The sequence below is a fragment of the Littorina saxatilis genome, unplaced genomic scaffold (assembly GCF_037325665.1).
Source record: "Littorina saxatilis isolate snail1 unplaced genomic scaffold, US_GU_Lsax_2.0 scaffold_380, whole genome shotgun sequence".
In the NCBI taxonomy this organism is placed as follows: Eukaryota; Metazoa; Mollusca; class Gastropoda; order Littorinimorpha; family Littorinidae; genus Littorina; species Littorina saxatilis.
In genome coordinates, this window is record NW_027127546.1 from 2,501 (window position 1) to 21,842 (window position 19,342).

The 19,342-nt window shown below is 42.0% G+C and overlaps 1 long non-coding RNA gene across 4 annotated transcripts in view; it reads right to left on the minus strand.

Annotated features, from left to right (window-relative positions):
• The window catches only part of LOC138955968 (uncharacterized), a 10,837-nt gene extending 1,209 nt beyond the window's left edge, over positions 1–9,628 (minus strand). The window contains exons 1-6 of one of the 4 annotated variants that reach the window (XR_011452445.1): positions 8,443–9,628; positions 8,095–8,136; positions 7,469–7,525; positions 3,332–3,428; positions 2,666–2,712; positions 1–1,724 (exon numbers count right to left, since the gene is read on the minus strand). The exon at positions 1–1,724 is cut by the window's left edge and continues 1,209 nt beyond it. This is a non-coding gene — a long non-coding RNA (uncharacterized lncRNA). The other 3 variants (XR_011452443.1, XR_011452444.1, XR_011452442.1) reach the window with 3 other exon arrangements.
• Positions 9,629–19,342: the final 9,714 nt, after the last annotated feature.

Below are 19,342 nucleotides of genomic sequence, written 5' to 3' on the forward strand. Positions count from 1 at the left end.
GAACATGCAACGTTTTGTTGACCGTATGTGAGTGTGTGTGTAATAAAACCAACGACAAACAATACAAAAAGCTCCAGCTCTGCTTCTTCACCAGTCACAGACGCATTGCGTTGTTCAGCTTTCCAGAAATATATTAACTCAGTCAGAATCCGCTTCATGAATATTTTATTTCAGGAAAAAGTCAATCGAATCTACACACAAAAAAGGTTATTGCGTTGTTCTGTCTTTGAGACTGTATCACGTAATATTGAGCTACTAGAAGAAACATGTCTGTGGCATAGTTTGACCCAACAGATAGAGAAGTCAACAGAGGTATTCTGCCGTCAGCAGCTTTATTGCTGTTTTGAATTTGATCTTGCATAATTTTATTACATAATTTTGCAACACACAAAGAAATCGTAATTGAATATTTTACGCAAAATTGAATAATTCGCAAACATGTTTGTATGAACAAATATTATTTTAAGAAAATATGAGTGTGAGGATGGACGTATTTTGAGTGAAGTAGCAGAAATTCTTTTTAAGTTCTTTAGCTACATGCACACGTTCTGTTAATTACGTTCTTAGCAGGGAGATCCAGAGATTAATAATACTGCTGTGACAGGTTGTGGTTTCCATACACACTTTGAATACAGGAAAACAAAAACAAAAACCAAAACACAGTTAAAAAAAATGTGCACATAGGATTAAAATATTAAAGTGTACAGAATAAAAGCAACATATGTACAAAAACAAATCTCGTGGTTCTCTTGTCAAACCCACTGTAGTAAGCACAAAATAGGAGAGAAGATTTTGGAGAAGGTGGCTTAACCTACTGAAGTAAATGATCAAGAGGATTCTTAGCATCCAGTGCTAAAGCTCTCGAATCACAAGACATACACACTTGTTGTGGCTATCCGAACTGTTGATTTAAAACAAAAACATACCTACAAATTGTAAACATCTATTACAAAATTATATATATTGTATGGATCTGTCTAAGATGTAAAATATACTGTACAGAACATTTTAAATAATCTGCACAAATCTCGTGGTTCTCTTGTCAAGTAGTAGGCACAGAAAAAAAACCAAAAACCCTGTGTTTTGTCTTGTAAATTATACTTTACTAAATGTGTACAGTATTCTAAGAAAAGAAAAAATTCTTCCTTTTTATCATATCAATTGCCTCCCTTGAATTTTATTTGTAAAATAATTCTGAGAAAAAAAGCTTTCTACTTAAAAGCAGTGCAATCAAGAAAATGGGTACAACCTGTGTGTATACCTTTATTCCTTATTCTTTTTATTTAATTGAGGATGTCACTACGCAGTTTTACTGATTTAAAAAAAATTCGCTTCAAATTATCTCCCTTGAACAAACACTTCTTTTTACAATTAAATGTTGTTTACACGAAGAGGTAGTTTTAAGGGTATATACAAGAAAACAATATTGCAACCTTAGATGTATTTACATTTGGACTAATTCCATTTAAAACAAAAATTCAAACTATAAATGATAAATCAAAATAAAACAGATTTTGGGGCTGTGCACAAGCTAATAGGATAAAACACGAAAGTCGTACCCAAGAATCGTCAAATACTTTTGCTAACAGCTATACTTAAACATAAGAAAATATGATCTGCATCTCTTGTTATGAAGATGATGGCACTGGTCCACCGAAGTGCATGCCATATATGCTTTACTGTGCGCTCTCCCTCTCAATGGTCTTTCTCTGGCTGACTCGATTCTGAGGAGATAAAAGAAAAACACATTCAGTACAAGCTGTAAAAAATAACAACAAAACTAGTATTACTTAAAGTAGCTGCTGGTTTCTGAGTATTTGATTGAAGGCCCAATCCGACTTGTAAGAAGTTTGCCCGACTGTCGCAGATTTGGTCAGGTAATTGCATGGAGTAAAATCATGCCTCAATTTGGTAACATACAAACTGCAATATTCTAAGGCTGTGAGTGTGAGAATACATTGGCGCCACTTTTTAAAAACTTTCTTTTTGTGTGTGCGCATGTTTTAGTGCCAAAAATGAATAGGCCGAGTGCTCTCTCTGCAAAACTTGTGTGAAGCTTCAAAGCTCTATCAATGGTTTGAAAGAAAAAACATACTTTTCCATTTTGACGTTCTTGTTCCCTTCCCTGTGAAATTTACTGTCCGTAGGTTACCGGATTTTGTTAATGTCCGTGAAAACCTCAACTATTTATTGCTGAGTGCCTAGTGATAGCTATTCCCCTCAACGACCTAGCACTGCTGAATCCTGATTCTTCCCATTGTTTGATTCTGTAATGAAATTGTGTAGTTGGTAGTTATGTGAGCTTCTTCTTTGGGTTGTGGGGTGGGGGGGGGGGGTTATTAAACCATCATATCACAAAGTAAGACTTCATTGTAATGTGCAGATATTTGTTCAGGTGCCCACCATTTTCTATGTGAAAACATGTTGCTAACTAACATGAACCCAACCATACAATGTGATGTAGGTGAGTAGCCCATCTAGAAAAAAGAACCTGTTCTAATTCGGAATTAGAACAGGTTCGTTTTTCTAGATGGGCTACTCACCTACATCACGTTTCATGGTTGGGTTCATGTTAGTTAGCAACATGTTTTCAAATTCTCATCAGGCAATCACGGCTGACACTAAACACAGAACAGGTGAGAAAGACATAATTCAATTTACTCACCTTCCTTGCATTGTGAGACTGGCCATATGAATCTGCTGAAGTAGTTCCTGCACATATTTAATCAAATATTCATCTTAATAACGTGTTAATATCGCTTGTTCTAGCAAATCAGACTTGACAGTTTTCTGAAGGCTTGCACAATTTAAGAGCTTGCCTGTCCCCAATCATTACAATAAGAAACAACATCTAGCATGCAAGTATTTTCAGGGTATAAAGGTTTTAATATGATGTCGGTTCTTCTGGGGGCATGGAGAAACACCTTACACAAAGTATAACATACACAACAAATTCCAAACAATTGAGGTCACACCATAGTTTTACTCACAAACAAACAACAGCAATACAATAAACAGTCTGCAAACGCCTACATGTTGTCTACACTAGGTATAAAGAAACAAAGAAGCATACGAAGACGGACTTTGTCAAGTAGACCATTATAGCGAATGAGCAACAGCTGATGATCCAGACCACCAAATTGACATGATTTCCCCTTATTCAGTTTGTGATTGTAGTCATATTGACGATGCATGACTTCAATTTTTCTCAGTAAGTCTCTTGGTGCGTTTACGGATACATTCATTGTCACAATTACGACATGCTAATGTCTAACCTGGGTAAACTTTAATTCATGACTTTTTTTAACTGGCATAGACATTATGAGCATACCAGAATTATTTTCCTGTTAGACTGTCTTCTTCTTTTTCTCCTTCTGCGTTCGATATTCATGGCTGTCATATCGTCAGGTCAGTGGCTGCCATGAAGTCTGCATAAACCAATTAAATAAATAATTAAGGAAAAAAACACCCTTACATCATAATAAATCAGAACCATCAAAACCACCCCCCACCCATCCAATAAAACCTGCATACAAAAAACACTTCAAAATAAAAAAAATGAAAACATTTAATTTCACTTCAAAAATATAAAAGTTGTTATGCTTTATTTTCATTATCTCTTTACACACACAAAATTTGCTGTGCAAATCTTTTTAAAAACATCAATGCCCGAGACACCAGTAACCTGTTTATGTTGTTGACCTTGTAGCTTTTCAGTTTAAGAGGCTGTTCAAAAAACCGTTTCCCTGGATTCTGCACTATGATAACCATGAATAATACCGTAGGGAAAATATTACATCACCAAGACCTAAAAAATAACACCAACCGACACTCCTCACCCTTATTTCACCCACTATGCCAACCCAAAGACTGGAAAATAATAATCAAATACAGAATGAACAAAAATGCTTGATTTCATTTCTTCAATAAGTTGAAAATCTTCATTCTTCATAATAATGTTATTTATTTTTATTTTTTTTTTATTTTTTTTTTTACATTTTATTTCCTTTATATACACATAAACACAGCATAACATACATCATACACCGAGTTTATCAACAAAGCGCATACACACGTACATACCTAGACAAGACACAGACATAGACAGTAGGGTGGGTTGTTGAAAAGACAGGGGATATGGAAAGGGGGGGGGGGAACTGAGGTTGTTGGGGGGGGAGGGTGGGGGGTAACTGAGGTTGTGGGAGGGGAGGGTGGGGGGTAACTGAGGTTGTGGGAGGGGAGGGTGGGGGGTAACTGAGGTTGTGGGAGGGGAGGGTGGGGGGTAACTGAGGTTGGGGGAGGGGAGGGGGGTAGTTGGGGGCGGTGGTCACAATTTAGCCTCCAAGTATACATGGGGTTTAATTATCGGCATAAAAGTACTGTATAACCTGTTATGAGTAAATGGGTCAGGGAGTATCACATTCAAAAATGTTCATACGAAATCAATCAATACAATTATCCTATAGCATCAATGAAAAAAGTGTCTATATAAACACCACTCTTTTTCAAATTTACCATAATAATTATTTACACTAGCATTATACTTTTCGATCAAAAACCTTTGTTTGACAATTTTCACAAAAACATTTAGTGTTGGGACTGTCTTATTTAATTTGGCTCCAAATACGGTATACTTTGTTTGGCAAGGAGAATAAACAAATCAAAAACAGCATCCGTATGAAAGTTGTCTACATACCCTAAAATGACAAGCTCTTTTGACAAATTCAAATTACTGCAATGTGTGAAATTTTGACATAACCATTCTGTGAAATCAGACCAAAAAAGTTTAACTCTTGTGCACTCCCAAAACAAATGTTCTAAGGTTTCCTCTTCCTGTGTACAAAAGCTACATAGTGATGTGTCAGAAATTTTCATCAAAAATAACAGGCGTTGAGTGGGAAAAATTCTATGTAGTATTCTATATTGGAACCACCTTAGGTATGTGTCTTGTGTAGTTCGCCTTATTGTCAGAAATACCTTTCCAACATTTACATCAAAATTCAATAAATTAGCCCATTTGTGACCCTCCACCACGGAATGAGTCGCATGTCACCTTTGCATGATTTTCATATTTTTACATTTTCATAACGAGAGTTTTATGCTCTATTCAGTGGTGAAACCCGTTTTAGAAAAGAGCGAAAACTGTTTGAGTTATAAGCCTGTGATTAAGGTGACCCACACACTGTTACCAGGCACTCCCCGGACTTATATCAAGCCTAGCGCAGAACCGCGCGAGGTGACATGCGACTCATTTCGTGGTGGAGGGTCACATTTTTCCATGCACTGTAGATTGCCATCATTTTTCACAAGATGGGTATATATATGTTTTACTCCACCTTTAGCTATTTGTTTCCATACAACATCATCACCAATATGAAAAACATTGTTTAAAACTGCATCTAACTTTAGTCTTTTATGAAAATTCTTAACTGAGCGCATAACGCCCTCGAAAAAAACAAAATTCAATTGTAAATTTGGATGTTTCAATTTAAAATCGTTATATGACAAAAACCCATCGGCTCTCATCAAGTGACCGACTGTAATAATGCCGTTTTCCATCCAATTCCTGTTAAAAATAACCTTTTTGACTCACATGCGAAGCAAAAGTGAGTCTATGTACTCACCCGAGTCGTCCGTCCGTCCGTCCGTCCGTCCGGAAAACTTTAACGTTGGATATTTCTTGGACACTATTCAGTCTATCAGTACCAAATTTGGCAAGATGGTGTATGATGACAAGGCCCCAAAAAACATACATAGCATCTTGACCTTGCTTCAAGGTCAAGGTCGCAGGGGCCATAAATGTTGCCTAAAAAACAGCTATTTTTCACATTTTTCCCATTTTCTCTGAAGTTTTTGAGATTCAATACCTCACCTATATATGATATATAGGGCAAAGTAAGCCCCATCTTTTGATACCAGTTTGGTTTACCTTGCTTCAAGGTCAAGGTCACAGGAGCTCTTCAAAGTTGGATTGTATACATATTTTGAAGTGACCTTGACCCTGAACTATGGAAGATAGCTGTTTCAAACTTAAAAATTATGTGGGGCACATGTTATGCTTTCATCATGAGACACATTTGGTCACATATGATCAAGGTCAAGGTCACTTTGACCCTTATGAAATGTGACCCAAATAAGGTAGTGAACCACTAAAAGTGACCATATCTCATGGTAGAAAGAGCCAATAAGCACCATTGTACTTCCTATGTCTTGAATTACCAGCTTTGTGTTGCATGACCTTGGATCACCTTGACCTTGGGTCAAGGTCACATGTATTTTGGTAGGAAAAATGTGTAAAGCATGTGAGTCGTATGGGCTTTGCCCTTCTTGTTATCTATGCAAATATGTACATTATAATACAGACGCTCTGAAGCAAAATCACTCAAGGAGATGGGGACACATTTGCATGCAAAATGTTTATAATGTTTGAAAACATCTCTCCAGAAAGGATTCTGAACTCTTTGCATCAATATGTTTCCAAACTCACCTCCTCTCTTGTGAATGTTCTGTACAAGTGGACACAGAGCTTTTAGAAGTTTAGTTACTTTTCCTTCACTACAAAGGACTCGCTGTAACCATGATATCTTCAGAGCTGACAAGAAGCATTTCAAATCCACCATTTTAAGCCCCCCCTCTTCAAACGACTGATATGCTGTTGTTCTCTTTATTCTATCTTTCTTACCATTCCATAGAAATGAAAAAAATAACCTATTCAAATCAAACAAAAACTTATCATCAGGGTCTGGTAAACTCATAAACAGATGAGTTAACTTAGACAGCGCCAAACTCTTAATAACTGTTATTTTTCCAAAGGGTGTTAAATTTCTTCTGGACCAGGACCTGAACAAATTCTCAATTTCTACCAATTTATGTTCATAATTAAGGGGTATAATGTCATCTAAGTTGACTGAAAAAACAATGCCAAGAACTTTAAATGTTACAGGGTTCCAACTGAGCATAAGTTCCGGCATAAATTTAATATTACAATTTGTATGTGAGCCTATCCAGACTGCCGTAGTTTTCTCATAGTTCATTTTCAGACCGGATATAGAGGCAAATTGCTTCAAAACGTTCATACATGCACAAAATGATTGTTTTGAACCATCCAGAAACAGGGCGGTGTCATCTAGACCTAAAAAAATAACACCAACCGACACTCCTCACCCTTATTTCACCCACTATGCCAACCCAAAGACTGGAAAATAATAATCAAATACAGAATGAACAAAAATGCTTGATTTCATTTCTTCAATGATAAGTTGAAAATCTTCATTCTTCATAATAATGTTATTGGCATAATGTGTAATTGCCACAATTTACAGATTTTTATGAAAAAATTCTTCATAATAATGTTATTGGCATAATGTGTAATTGCCACAATTTACAGAGTTTTATGAAAAAATTATGCGATAAAAATCAAAGGGAAAACATTTGTTCATAATTGTTTGTATACTGATACCTTATTTACCTTGTGGCTTGTGTGCCCCAGGTTTAGGAGCTGCTCAAACGTCCATTGCTCCTCAGTCTGCAAGAAATTAAGCGATGGCCTGAAGGAGAATGGAAAAAAATCCTTTGTCAGCACCCTGTGTATGTGTGTGGGTGGGAATGTTAGATAAATAGGCAGGGGGGGTGTGTGTGTGGGTGTGTGCAATAGCTACCACGCCTAATGCAGTCTGCAAAACAAGTGCAACACTTCTACAGAGCTTTTATGGTACAAAGCTTCAAATAAGAAACACATTACAATCAAATGAAAGCTGAGCCTGTCATTGCAAAATAAGCAGGAATATACAACAATCCAGTGCCCAGTGGCATGTAAAATATTGTTCCTTCAGAAAGATGGCTCTGACAGCAGAAACAATTTAACTTGAAGTTTGAGTCAAAAATTATTTCTCTACATTAGCGAACGTAGGCTACTTGCAGTTATACCCCTCACACATGACATATTCACAGATTGAATAACAGTTTGTTCCCAATGTTGCTTCCGTGTATCGGTTAGATCCATCTCGGTTAGATCCATCTGCATAGTACGGATTGTCAATGTCATCCGTTTAAAAAGGAAAAACAATCAGAACTTGTCATCAGTGATCAACCTACCTTGCAAGAGTGGGGTGAAACACTCACTTCCTGCCAACATGTCTGCAAAAAAAGGAAACAATGCCAATGAAAGCTTAAAATGATTCTTTTGTTCAATATGTGTATACGTGCTTCATTTCTGGGGTGAAAGTGTAAAATATATCGATGGATTGATAGAACAATATAGCCTCAAGTTCACCGCACCAAAAAAACCTTATCAATCAACATTGTCATCACTCGATCAGCTATTCCATCTCTTTCATGTGTGTGTGTGATGGTGTGAGCGTGTGTGTGTTTGTGTACGTGTGTGTGTGTGTGTGTGTGTGTGTGTGTGTGTTTGTGAACAAGCTTTGAAAAACGTATGTTTACCTTGCTCTAGATCTACTGACTTTCGTAGGCGAAGACTTTTCTGCCGTGAGGGCGGCTTCGTTTCCCTGGCAGAATTCAACATATTGTACAGATCTGCCGGTGATTTTCATTTCCTCCGCTTCGTGAGTCACTTGATCCACAGATTTAACGAACATTGAATGTTCTTTTAGTTCTTGTGACGGATAGTAGGGGTTCTATTTGTCAAAATCTTTCAAATTTGTGTTACATTTATAAAACTTGGCAGAGTGATAGAGTAAGTGATCCTAAAGAAATTTAGAAACACGGCCATCGCAATTTCTTACTTTCAGTATCTATTTTTAGAACAATTCAAAATGGCCGCCATTTGACCCTAGAAATGCTAATATCTCAGGAACCATATGCACTACAAACATCAAAATTTGCACACGCACTCTCATGAAGTAGTGTTGTAACATCGAACTATATAACACATGTTGTTATATATCCAAGGTCAAAGATCAAGGTCAAATAGAAAGTCAGTGTCACGTTTTGGTAAGTGACTGTAAAATGCTAATTTCTCAGTAACCATATGTACTTGGATCATAAAATGTGATATATAGTATCATAAGGTAATGCTTTCACACCCATAGTTAATTCACTTATGTCATTGTACATTCAAGGTCAAATGTCAAGGTCAAACGAGAGGTGCCGGCAGGTAATTCTAGGAATGCTAATTTCTCAGCACCAACATGAAGTGGGAATACCGGATTTGGTAAATATATTACCTGTATTATATTATCAGCAGGCCTGCTATGTATATATCTTCACATTATTGTGCATTAAAGTTCAAGGTCAAACAGGTATGCACCTGATATAATTATAGTTCATAACACAGGTGCTGTCCATTTCCAAAACCAGTCAAGATCCATTCAGCATGCAGGGACACAAGTGCACTTGCAAAGTGCTGTGCATTTCAACACAGCCTTACGACACCGGCACCGCATGCTCTTGCATCCCTTTTTGCAGCCACACTTCCACAGTTCACGGCATGTCTTCGAAGCCTCGTCCCGAGCAGTCCAGAATGGTTGCCAAGCACCATTGACAAATTGCCAACCCCAGTCGCCAGGGTTTGGAAGACTAGGCGTGGCGACTTCAGTCTGACCCCAGATATGTCCTCCTTGATAAACAGCTCTCCTTGCATGCTGCAAAAGGGCTTCGCTAGTTGGAGGAATGTTGTCGATCTGGCGGCCAACCTTTGCAAACAGGTGTCCCCTCGCAGAGTTGACATCCGGAAAGTTGCTTGTTCTGTCATACAAAAGTACAACATATCTCTCCAGCAAGGCTCTGTCATATGCGGAGATCTCTGTGGGTGCTTCTGACAGAGACTGGAAGGCCTCGCTGATGTCAGGAAACAGGTACCACACATCCCATGCTGTTTTCTTTCCAATGCTGCTGAACGACGAGACCGTATCACAGCCGCTGAAGCTGTGGAACAGTGGCAGACAGCTGGCTTTTTCTGGTCCCAACATGCTGGTGATGTCATGTGCAGAGATGTACCGGTAATTCTGGCCGACTCCCACAGCGATCCACACTTCAAGCCCAGTTTGACGGGCAGCAGCAGCAATGGCGAGCACAACAACATCAGTATCCACCGTTCTTATCAGGATCCGCGTGTGATTATGAGCTGCATCGGAGAGGTGTACAATCAATCTGGTGTCAGCCTCCTCATGACTGCAGGGTGACAGTTTTGTCTGGGAATCAAGTGGGCGGTTGGAGAGAACAATGGGGCCTTGGGTTGTGATGACGAGTGTGTCTGTGTCAAGTTCGATCACCTTCTGCCCCAAGAAACTGAACAGTTCCTGTTTGTTTTGGTCGACACGGAGAAAGCTGTTCCAGTCAACTGGCATGATCCCATCACCTGTTACCCGTTTCCGTCGACCTGTTCCTCTTTTTTCTCTCATGCCACTCTTGAGACTGTCACTTGCGTACCTGTCCCAGACAATGTCTATTCGAGAAGCTTTCTGCAGGAGTTGCTTGATGTAGGGAAGGAAGACTTCTGAGGCATAGCAAGTGAAGGTTTTGCATGTGCGGGGCTTCAGGAAGTGGACAACTGCAGCTCCATCAACAAGGACAGTGTCTGTCTCAGGAAACTCAGTTGGTGGGGGTGGCACAAGAGGTTCCAAAACCCCCAGAAGAGCAGACTTTGTTGTCGACCTCAGCTTTCCTTCACATGACAGCGATGGGGGAAATGCCTGATTTTCATGCTGGAAAATTTTGTTCAGGCCCCCAGGACGAGTTTGACATGCAACATACAATCCTGCGGTACTGACAATATCGTTATTGAAACAATCCCAGTCGGTTTCTTCATCTTCCCTCCCTCGCTTCTTTTTCTTCGGCATATTGGATGGTCCTGTCGACAGAAATTAGATAGCATGTGTTAATACACCACACACACACACACACACTCACACACACACACAAACACAAACACACACATTGATCACATGGTATATATCATGGTATATATATGTATATTTATATCTCAGAGATCAGCCTACCTTGGCTGGGTTTAAAACTCAGCTAAAGAGCTACTTGTTTCGCTCTATCATTGAAAAAATGAAACTGTCTGCTTGGAAATTTTTGCTGTTCTCTATCACCTATCTTTGTTTGTTTAGAGTGGCTTTTTTTGTATGATGATGGTGAGTGTATGTGTGTGTGTGTGTGGGGGGGGGGGGCTGTATGTGGAGGTGGGGGCAGTAATAATTGTCATATTTCGTTTTATTTTGTTAATTTTCTGTGTTAATGGTCTAAATGGTAGTGTATGCTTTGATTGTTCTTGCTTTTGGTGAATCCCTGAGTTAGTGCATTGAGTTTTTCAACTGATAAGATGTGCGCTTTATAAATGCTATTCATTATTATTTTATTTTATTATATATTTGACATCATAATTGTCACCACCGGGCGGGGATGAAGCTCAGTCGGTAGCGCGCTGGATTTGTATCCAGTTAGCCGCTGTCAGCGTGAGTTCGTCCCCACGTTCGGCGGGAGATGATTTATTTCTCAGAGTCAACTTTGTGTGCAGACTCTCCTCGGTGTCCGAACACCCCCGTGTGTACACGCAAGCACAAGACCAAGTGCGCACGAAAAAGATCCTGTAATCCATGTCAGAGTTCGGTGGGTTATAGAAACACGAAAATACCCAGCATGCTTCCTCCGAAAAACGGCGTATGGCTGCCTAAATGGCGGGGTAAAAAACGGCCATACACGTAAAATTCCACTCGTGCAAAAAACACGAGTGTACGTGGGAGTTTCAGCCCACGAACGCAGAAGAAGAAGAAGATAATTGTCACCACATTACTCCTATACCCCCTCCCCCCCCACGACTCCAGATAGTAGCCACTTTTACTTCATGGATGATAAGACAGAGAAAAAGCATGAAATGGTGGGTTTTTTTACAACTCACAATCACAATGAAGGTGTCACATCAAGAAGTGATATGGAGAGCCTGAACCACAGGAGCAGAACCACAGTCATGTACTGAGGAAGCCCTGGAAGGTATTGATCACAACACAGGGTCTTCAGAGTGAGCAGCAACTGCTAAACTGCAAAAGAAAAAGAAAAACACACACTGGGGTAGATAGGGGTACCTTGGTGGTGTAATATGAGGACGGGCTCATAATACCCTAATGGGACCTTAATACCCCAAAATGTCCGATGTACTCCCCACCGTTGAAACACACACACACACACACACACACACACACACACACACACACACACACACACACACACACACACACACACAGACGGACACACAATTGGGTGGTTTGTTCTTCAGTTGAGAAGACTAAAATTGAGGTGTTTATTTTATGGTAATTAGAAACAATTTTTAAAAAGCCGGAACGGTAACTAACCCTAACCCTAACCTAACCCTATGGCACTTATTGGCACTTGAAGAAACTGGGTGGCTGACAACCCACCCAGTGGGTTTTTTTCAAAACCACCCACGGGTTTGAGGCCGTGTATCCCTAAATCCATCCTTCTTCCCCCTCCCTCAGTCCATTCCTATCTCTCTCTCTTCCTCCCCATTTATCTCTCTCTACATATCTCTCTCTCCCCCCCCCCCTCCCTATCACCTTCTCTCTCTGTCTCCCTTTCTCCACCCCTCCTTCCATCTCTCTCTCTCCCTCCCTTTATTTCTCTCTCTCCCTCCATCCCGCTCTCTCTCCCGCTCCCCTGCCTTCTCTCCTCCCCCCCAGTCTCTTCCCCTCTCTCTCTCTCTCTCTTCTTTCTCTTCTCTCTCTCTCTCTCTCTCTCGGTTCCCTGTCTTCTCTCTCTCTCTCTCTCTCTCTCTCTCTCTCTCTCTTTCTCTCTCTCTCTCTCTCTCTCTCTCTCTCTCTCTCTTGTGCATTTTCACTGTTTTGTCATTTCTCTTGACAACAGTTCTTCTTCCAAATATTTGTGTAAAACCAAGTAAGTCCGCTTGCTTAGATCTACCCATTTTTTGTTAGATCTAATATTGGGCGAAAAAGGTGGTAAAACCAATAAGTAAGTCCACAAAATGCCCAACAAAATCAAAACCATCCATCAGATTATTATGAAAATCGAGTTTTAGATCTAAACGTAAATTAATATTAGTTATCGTTAGATTTGACTGTGATATCAACATTTATCAGTCTGAATGTCGAGAAAGCTGAAATCATATCAGATCGAGGCGTAAGCCGAGATCTGATATGATTCAGCCTTTCGAGACATTCAGACTGATAAATGTTGATATCACAGTCAAATCTAACGATAACGATTTTATCGCATTCGATTTCGGAACAGTAGGAATCATAAACTCACCTAAGAAGTCAGACAAACGCAAGGGAGGCTACTGCCTTGTATTTAATGTTGGAAATGTTGGGTTGTCTTTTCCTGCTTTCGTAAACTTTGCTGATCTTACTTTTATTTTTCAGTAACTGGTTCTTTTTCTCAGACAAAATAAGGCATTTATAATGAAAAAAGAACAAAAATATACGGTCAAAACAGATCACCAACAAAGGCTAACAAGTTCAGTGGAGTTGCCAGTTCGAAGGAACACCGAAGAATGTCCCAGTTACTTCCTCAGTCGTACTCTTTTTGACTGTTCGATTTGGCAATTCTGAACGATGGCAGGAACTGAAGTGCGCCAGGCAGTATCAGGGAAGTCCTCTGGCTCATTTTCTGTGCCCAAGAAAGCTTCCAAGTGTTTGTCGGTATCGGCGGATTGCATAATAATGTTGTCGAAACTCAGTCTCGCTTACGACACATCCAAAATGGCGTCCTCCGACGGCGCTGTGACTGTGAAAGATTCTGAAAGTTGTTCGGTTGATGTTGTATGGCTACGACTAAGAAAGGTGGACAATGGTTCATGCAGGTGCAAACTGTTTAAATCGGCTCCTCATTTCCTGCCTTTTTGTGAGTGATGTGCGCTGAAACACTGCAAGAGATCTCACAGTTTTCTAAGTACTGCCACTACTGGTACTTTCAAGGTCAGCTTTGTTTACTTTATGGCTGTTCCAACTACCTCAGTCGGTAAGATTGTAACATTCTTTTCTACTACTTCTCTGTTAAAGCTGGGTGGGAACAGTTTGATTTTATTCATTGCACAGCTTAATCTTTCTGATTCAATTACTTTTCTTTTATAAATTTGTGATTTAAAAAAAAGGGAGTCATTTGTTTCCTTCAGGTGAGATTTTATTCTTCAAAAATTAAAATTGATAAACTACTTCCTGCGCGATATCAAATTCGCTGGGAACTTCCTGCGCGATGTCAATTGATATACAGTTCCTAGTTGACCAATGACAACAGCATGTTTCGTCATGTGATCAGTAAAAATGCGATAATGCTATTTATCTTATTATCTCAGTGGGTGGATCTAGATACTCATCACTTTTGAGACAGTTTATCAAACACTAAAAGTCGTTTTTCTCGGAAGTAGCTTCAGTGGACTTACTCGGTTTTGTCAACACACGGCAGAGTTACTGTAATTGTCCATGTTGCGGATCCTTGTCTGTTGCCTTACTCGGAGGGTACGAAGACCTCACCTTTTACGTTATAAATCAGAACAAGAATGAATTTTGTTTCTAAAAAAAATTCTATCACACCACTATTGCAGATTCATGCACAAAACACACAAGACGTATTTGTAAATTTATAGATTCAACTTTTTATTTACTGGCTTGTTCCGTGGTCGCCGGGTTATTCATCATTTCTGTATCGTTCATATATCCTGGATCTAATTCTAAAAGTCACTCATCTTGAAAATACGAAGTGATGATGTTGACGGTCGGAACGTCGTGTGGTCCAGGCTGGTTATTGTCGAACGGTTACATAAAGTTCATCATTGATGATCAGGAAAACATCGGACGAAGTTAGAGGGTTGATCGTAAAAAACTCGTCCCTCGGATCTCGAACTGGAAACTCGTAGTCGTAACTCGAAACACCAACATATCTGTCGAAATAATGACAAGTCTCAGAACTGGGAATTATTCTATCATCATACAAACCGTTTCCCCTGAGACCTGTGTGATAAAAACACATCTTGTTATTCAAATGGAGATCCAACTATATCATTCATTACAGCACTTTATAAACAATTAATTATCCACATTCGTTCCTCATGCTGCTCAACGTTCATACAATGTATTACGTTTGATCTACAGTGATCACATAAAATCTTGGTATTTGATCACACTTGTGATACCGTGACCAATACAGTGCTCATAAAAATTAACTTGGTAACCTTGGGGAAATCAACTTGGATCTAAAAAACATATTTACCGAGAAAAGATTCCATCACCCTGACGGTTACCGGCTACCGCTCAGGGGTGGGCACAATATCTTTGCTTGTAGCAAAAGTAATATTGTTTGTAGCAGAACTTGGCGCGAAGCGCCAAGTCGACGGCGCGAAGCGCCTAGTTTGCTAGGGGGGTCCGGGGGCATGCCCCCCCGGAAAATTTTTGAAAAAAAGGAAGCAAATGGTACAATCTGGTGCATTCTGAGGGTGATAATTGCCAGTTTCTGGCAGCAGATTTTGTCACTGATTTTTGTGGAAAATCGCCTGTTTGCCCCTTAACATACACTTAACATACCAGTCAATACACTTGGGCATACACCTGTTGGTACTCACTGTTGTAGCCTTGGAATCAGCTAAAATAGATCTGGGGAAAAAAACCACATAGCAAATTTAAAAAGAGCACTCTGTCGCAACTTGTCGCAATTTCGCCTATCGCAAAATCGGCTTCCCTTGTCGCAACAAAATGCGACAATGCGACAGGTGCCCACCCCTGCCGCTGTCGCTTGCTGCCATCTCTCTGGTCGCCCCGTGAAAGACAGGGTGTCTCCGCTGTGGAAGGTTTTGCCAACTTCGTTCGCCCTTGGCGATGGTTTTTACTTCTAGGCATAGGCATAGAACGGTGCCGTTGTGGTCCTTTCATGCTTTCGCTCCTTCTCTTCCACTTTCCGTTGCCTTTTCTTTTCGATCGTTATTCTTTTCTCTCTCTGCGCAGACTCCTTAATCGCTAACCGAAACTCATCTTTGCGTTGTTAGCTAACCTAGACCAATGGAAACTCTTGTCTATTCGCGAAAATAGCGATCAAGAATTTCGTACCTAATAATAACCTCATTTATTATCTAACTCCTTATGTTCCCAATACTAATGAACAAAGTAAACTAACGATCACATCGAAAGTAAAAGAATAAGCTTTGAAGGAAACTCCTTCAAGAAATATGACAACTCCTTGACGACAAATAAAATGACGTCAACTGATAGCGAAACTTTGACGTAATTATACTTCGGTTTTCCCGACAATTCATAGGCACTTGCTGCATCACCTAATTAAATAAACCATAGGTGATGACGGTGCTCGGTATTTGTATGGACCTGAATAGCTTGCGTACATTTTCGCAACAGTCCAAACATGTCAAATGTACTCACCAGAGAGACTTTTCAGCTGCCAAAATAAAGAATGCATGTGCGATGTCCGCCATTTTGTTCATTCTGCCCATCCGTTCTTCTGTATTTTCAAAACGCTTTTAAAAACATTTTGAGCTCCAAATAACAATTATATCAACATAACATGTCAGAATATATTATTATGTTTATTTCAATAACTCGTAATATTTTTTTCGGTGAAGTTTTGTATTTCATTCCTGTGCTGCGGACTAGCATTTGTTCCAATTTCGTCTGCATGAAGGCGCCAGGTTTAAAGCCTTATTTCTTAAAAACAATCGTATTTTTGTGATGGCCATGTTTCTAAAAAACCCTTATTTTATTCTTAACTTGCCTTTTGGGGCATAACATAAAATGTAACAAGTGTTTGAAAGGTTTATGTGTTTTCGTTGCAAATAGAACCCCCGCTATTCGTTATTGAGCTCTTTGGTTCCAGAGATTCGCAGTTTAGTACGCGACGAACTAAAGCGTGCTACTCCACCGGAAAGCACCGTCCATCCGCCTGCAGTGAGCGATGCCCGCTCTTTGGCTTCCTTTTCCGGTTTTGTGGTGACGGCTTCCTGTGCTACCGGAACTTCGACTACTCCTTCTGCTTCTGCTTCCGCGGGAAGCTCACAAGGTACGTCGAGCTTGTCCTTCGGCTCTAGTGAAGCCACTGGACTGTCCCTGCTGGGACGGAGCTCACCTGGCGCGGGTCACTCCCGCTTTCCTGCTCAGTTTCGTTCAGTACCCATTGAGCGTGAGTTCGTTTCTGAGCAAGGGCGGTTTCCTTCGGAAGTCGCGCTTCCGGGTTTTTCCGGAAGCGAAGGTCCTCCTTCACACTCCCATTCAGCGGCAGGTGTTGGAGTTGACTGTGGACTGGCCTCCGGGCAGCAGGGCTTCCGGCCCCAGTCATCACGGCCAGCGTTTCCACATCAAGGTGTGGCTTCGCCGGCCGTGTTTCCGGCACAGACCGGATCCGCTTTCTCTCTTCCGGGTACTCCTTCTCGGATGTCCTTGGTTGAGAGTCAGCTTCCTGACTATGGACGTTCGGGGCATTCTTCCCTTCACTATGGTGTTGGGTCGACACCCCTTCCGGTTCCGGCGGCTTCAAGCTTGTCGTCAGCGCTCCCTTCTCTGCCTGCTGGTATGGTTACGGGACATGACGGTTTGCGGTCTGTGGGGTTTCCGGTTTCGGCTTACCCTGACCGCCAGCTTGCTTCCGGTTCAGTTGACTTTGGTCAAGTTGATCATGGCTATTCTGACACTCAGTCTGTAGCCAGTGAGCAACCTCGCTCGGGTTTTCCGGCTCAGCTCAAGCGTGCTTTAGAAGCGGCCGCAGAGGTTACTTCCCGGTATTTTCCGGAAGGTGCTTCTGCCAAGGTTTCTTCAACCTCAGCTGCTCCGTCAGCTATGGCTGACTTCCGGTATGCAAAGGAGGGCGACGATAGCTTCCGCTTTGCCGAATCACCCTCTGTGGCATATCAGCTGTCTCAGGTTTTGGCTCGTCCATCTCCTGCCGGAAGTGGTCTCCCCTGCACGCCTGTTCCGTTACTGGTTCCGCACGGTCCAGTTCCGGATGAGGCTCAGTCTTACCTAGCTTCTATGGCTCACGCTTCTTCTTTTACCCCTTCCGGTCTTAAGAAGTTCGTGCTGCCGAAGTTTTCTCGCAACTTACTGGCTTCTTTTGCTCTTCCGCGTACAACGCTGCCTGTTACGCCGGACTTGCTGCCTCTGTTGGCCAAGCCAATCAAGCCTTCCTCGGGTGTGGTCTTGCCCGATCACACTCTGCTGGCTTCTGAAGAGATCAGTCGACAACTTCTGGAGTTGTCCTCCATCTCGGATACTCTGATCAGATCTCTCTCTCGCGCTCTTACTGAGACGCTTGATCCTTTCTTGCTCAGTCGTGAGCAGGACGCTGATGATGTGTCCACGCTCCTCTCGGCCCTGGCCAGGGTCAATGAGGAACAGATGCGTCTGTCTGCCCTTCAGTACGTGCACTCTGTTTCGTGTCGTCGGGATTTATTCCTCGCTTACTCTCAGTTTTCTGAGCAAACGACTCTTGACACACTCAGATCGTCGCCGGTTGTGGAGGGGTCTCTGTTCGGTCCTCTGGTTTTCGATGCACGAAGATCAGAGATCCAGTCCAACAGGGATCAGCAGTTTTCGGACTTCTCCCTTCAGGCTTTCAAGCAGGCTAAGACTTCTAAGCCCAAGCCTCCTCAGGCTTCCGGCTCGTCTAAGCCTGCCGGCACGAAGCAGACACAGTCTTCTTCTCAACCCTGGAGGGGTTCGAGAAAAAGATCAGCGTCCGGCAGAGGGCGGGGTGGCTCTAGCAGCAAGCCCCACCCCCAATGAAGTGTTCCCGGTTTCACCCCCCCCCCCCCCGCCCTCCACTCTGGTGATGGCGGGGGGCCCCTCCCGGGCACTATCACACTGGTCGGCCACCGTACACAGCCAGTGGATAGTGGGCGTTGTGGGATCGGGTTTTCGCCTACTTTGGCTGGACAAAAAGGCGCCGCTTTCCCGGCGTCCGCCGGCCTGCAAGCCCCCCTCCTCACAGGAGGCAAGGTCCGTCCTTCAGGCGGAAATTGTCACCCTGGTGCAGAAGGGCGCGGTGGAGAAAGTCCTAGACCACAGCTCTCCGGGCTTCTACGGGCGGCTTTTTTCCCAAGTCGTCAGGAGGGTGGCGTCCCGTCCTGGACCTATCGCAGCTCAACACTTTCTTGAGAACGATACGGTTCAAGATGGAGACGCCGGCTTCGGTCAGGGACTCCCTCCGTCCAGGAGACTGGGCGACCTCCATCGATCTGACAGATGCATACTTTCACATTCTCATGCATCCGTCCGACCGGAAATGGCTCCGTTTCCGGTGGGGCGATCAGATCTTCCAGTTCCGCGCTCTTCCCTTCGGGCTGTCTCTGGCACCTTGGGTCTTTACCATGGTCGTGAGACAGCTATGCGCACTGGTGAGGTCGCAGGGTATC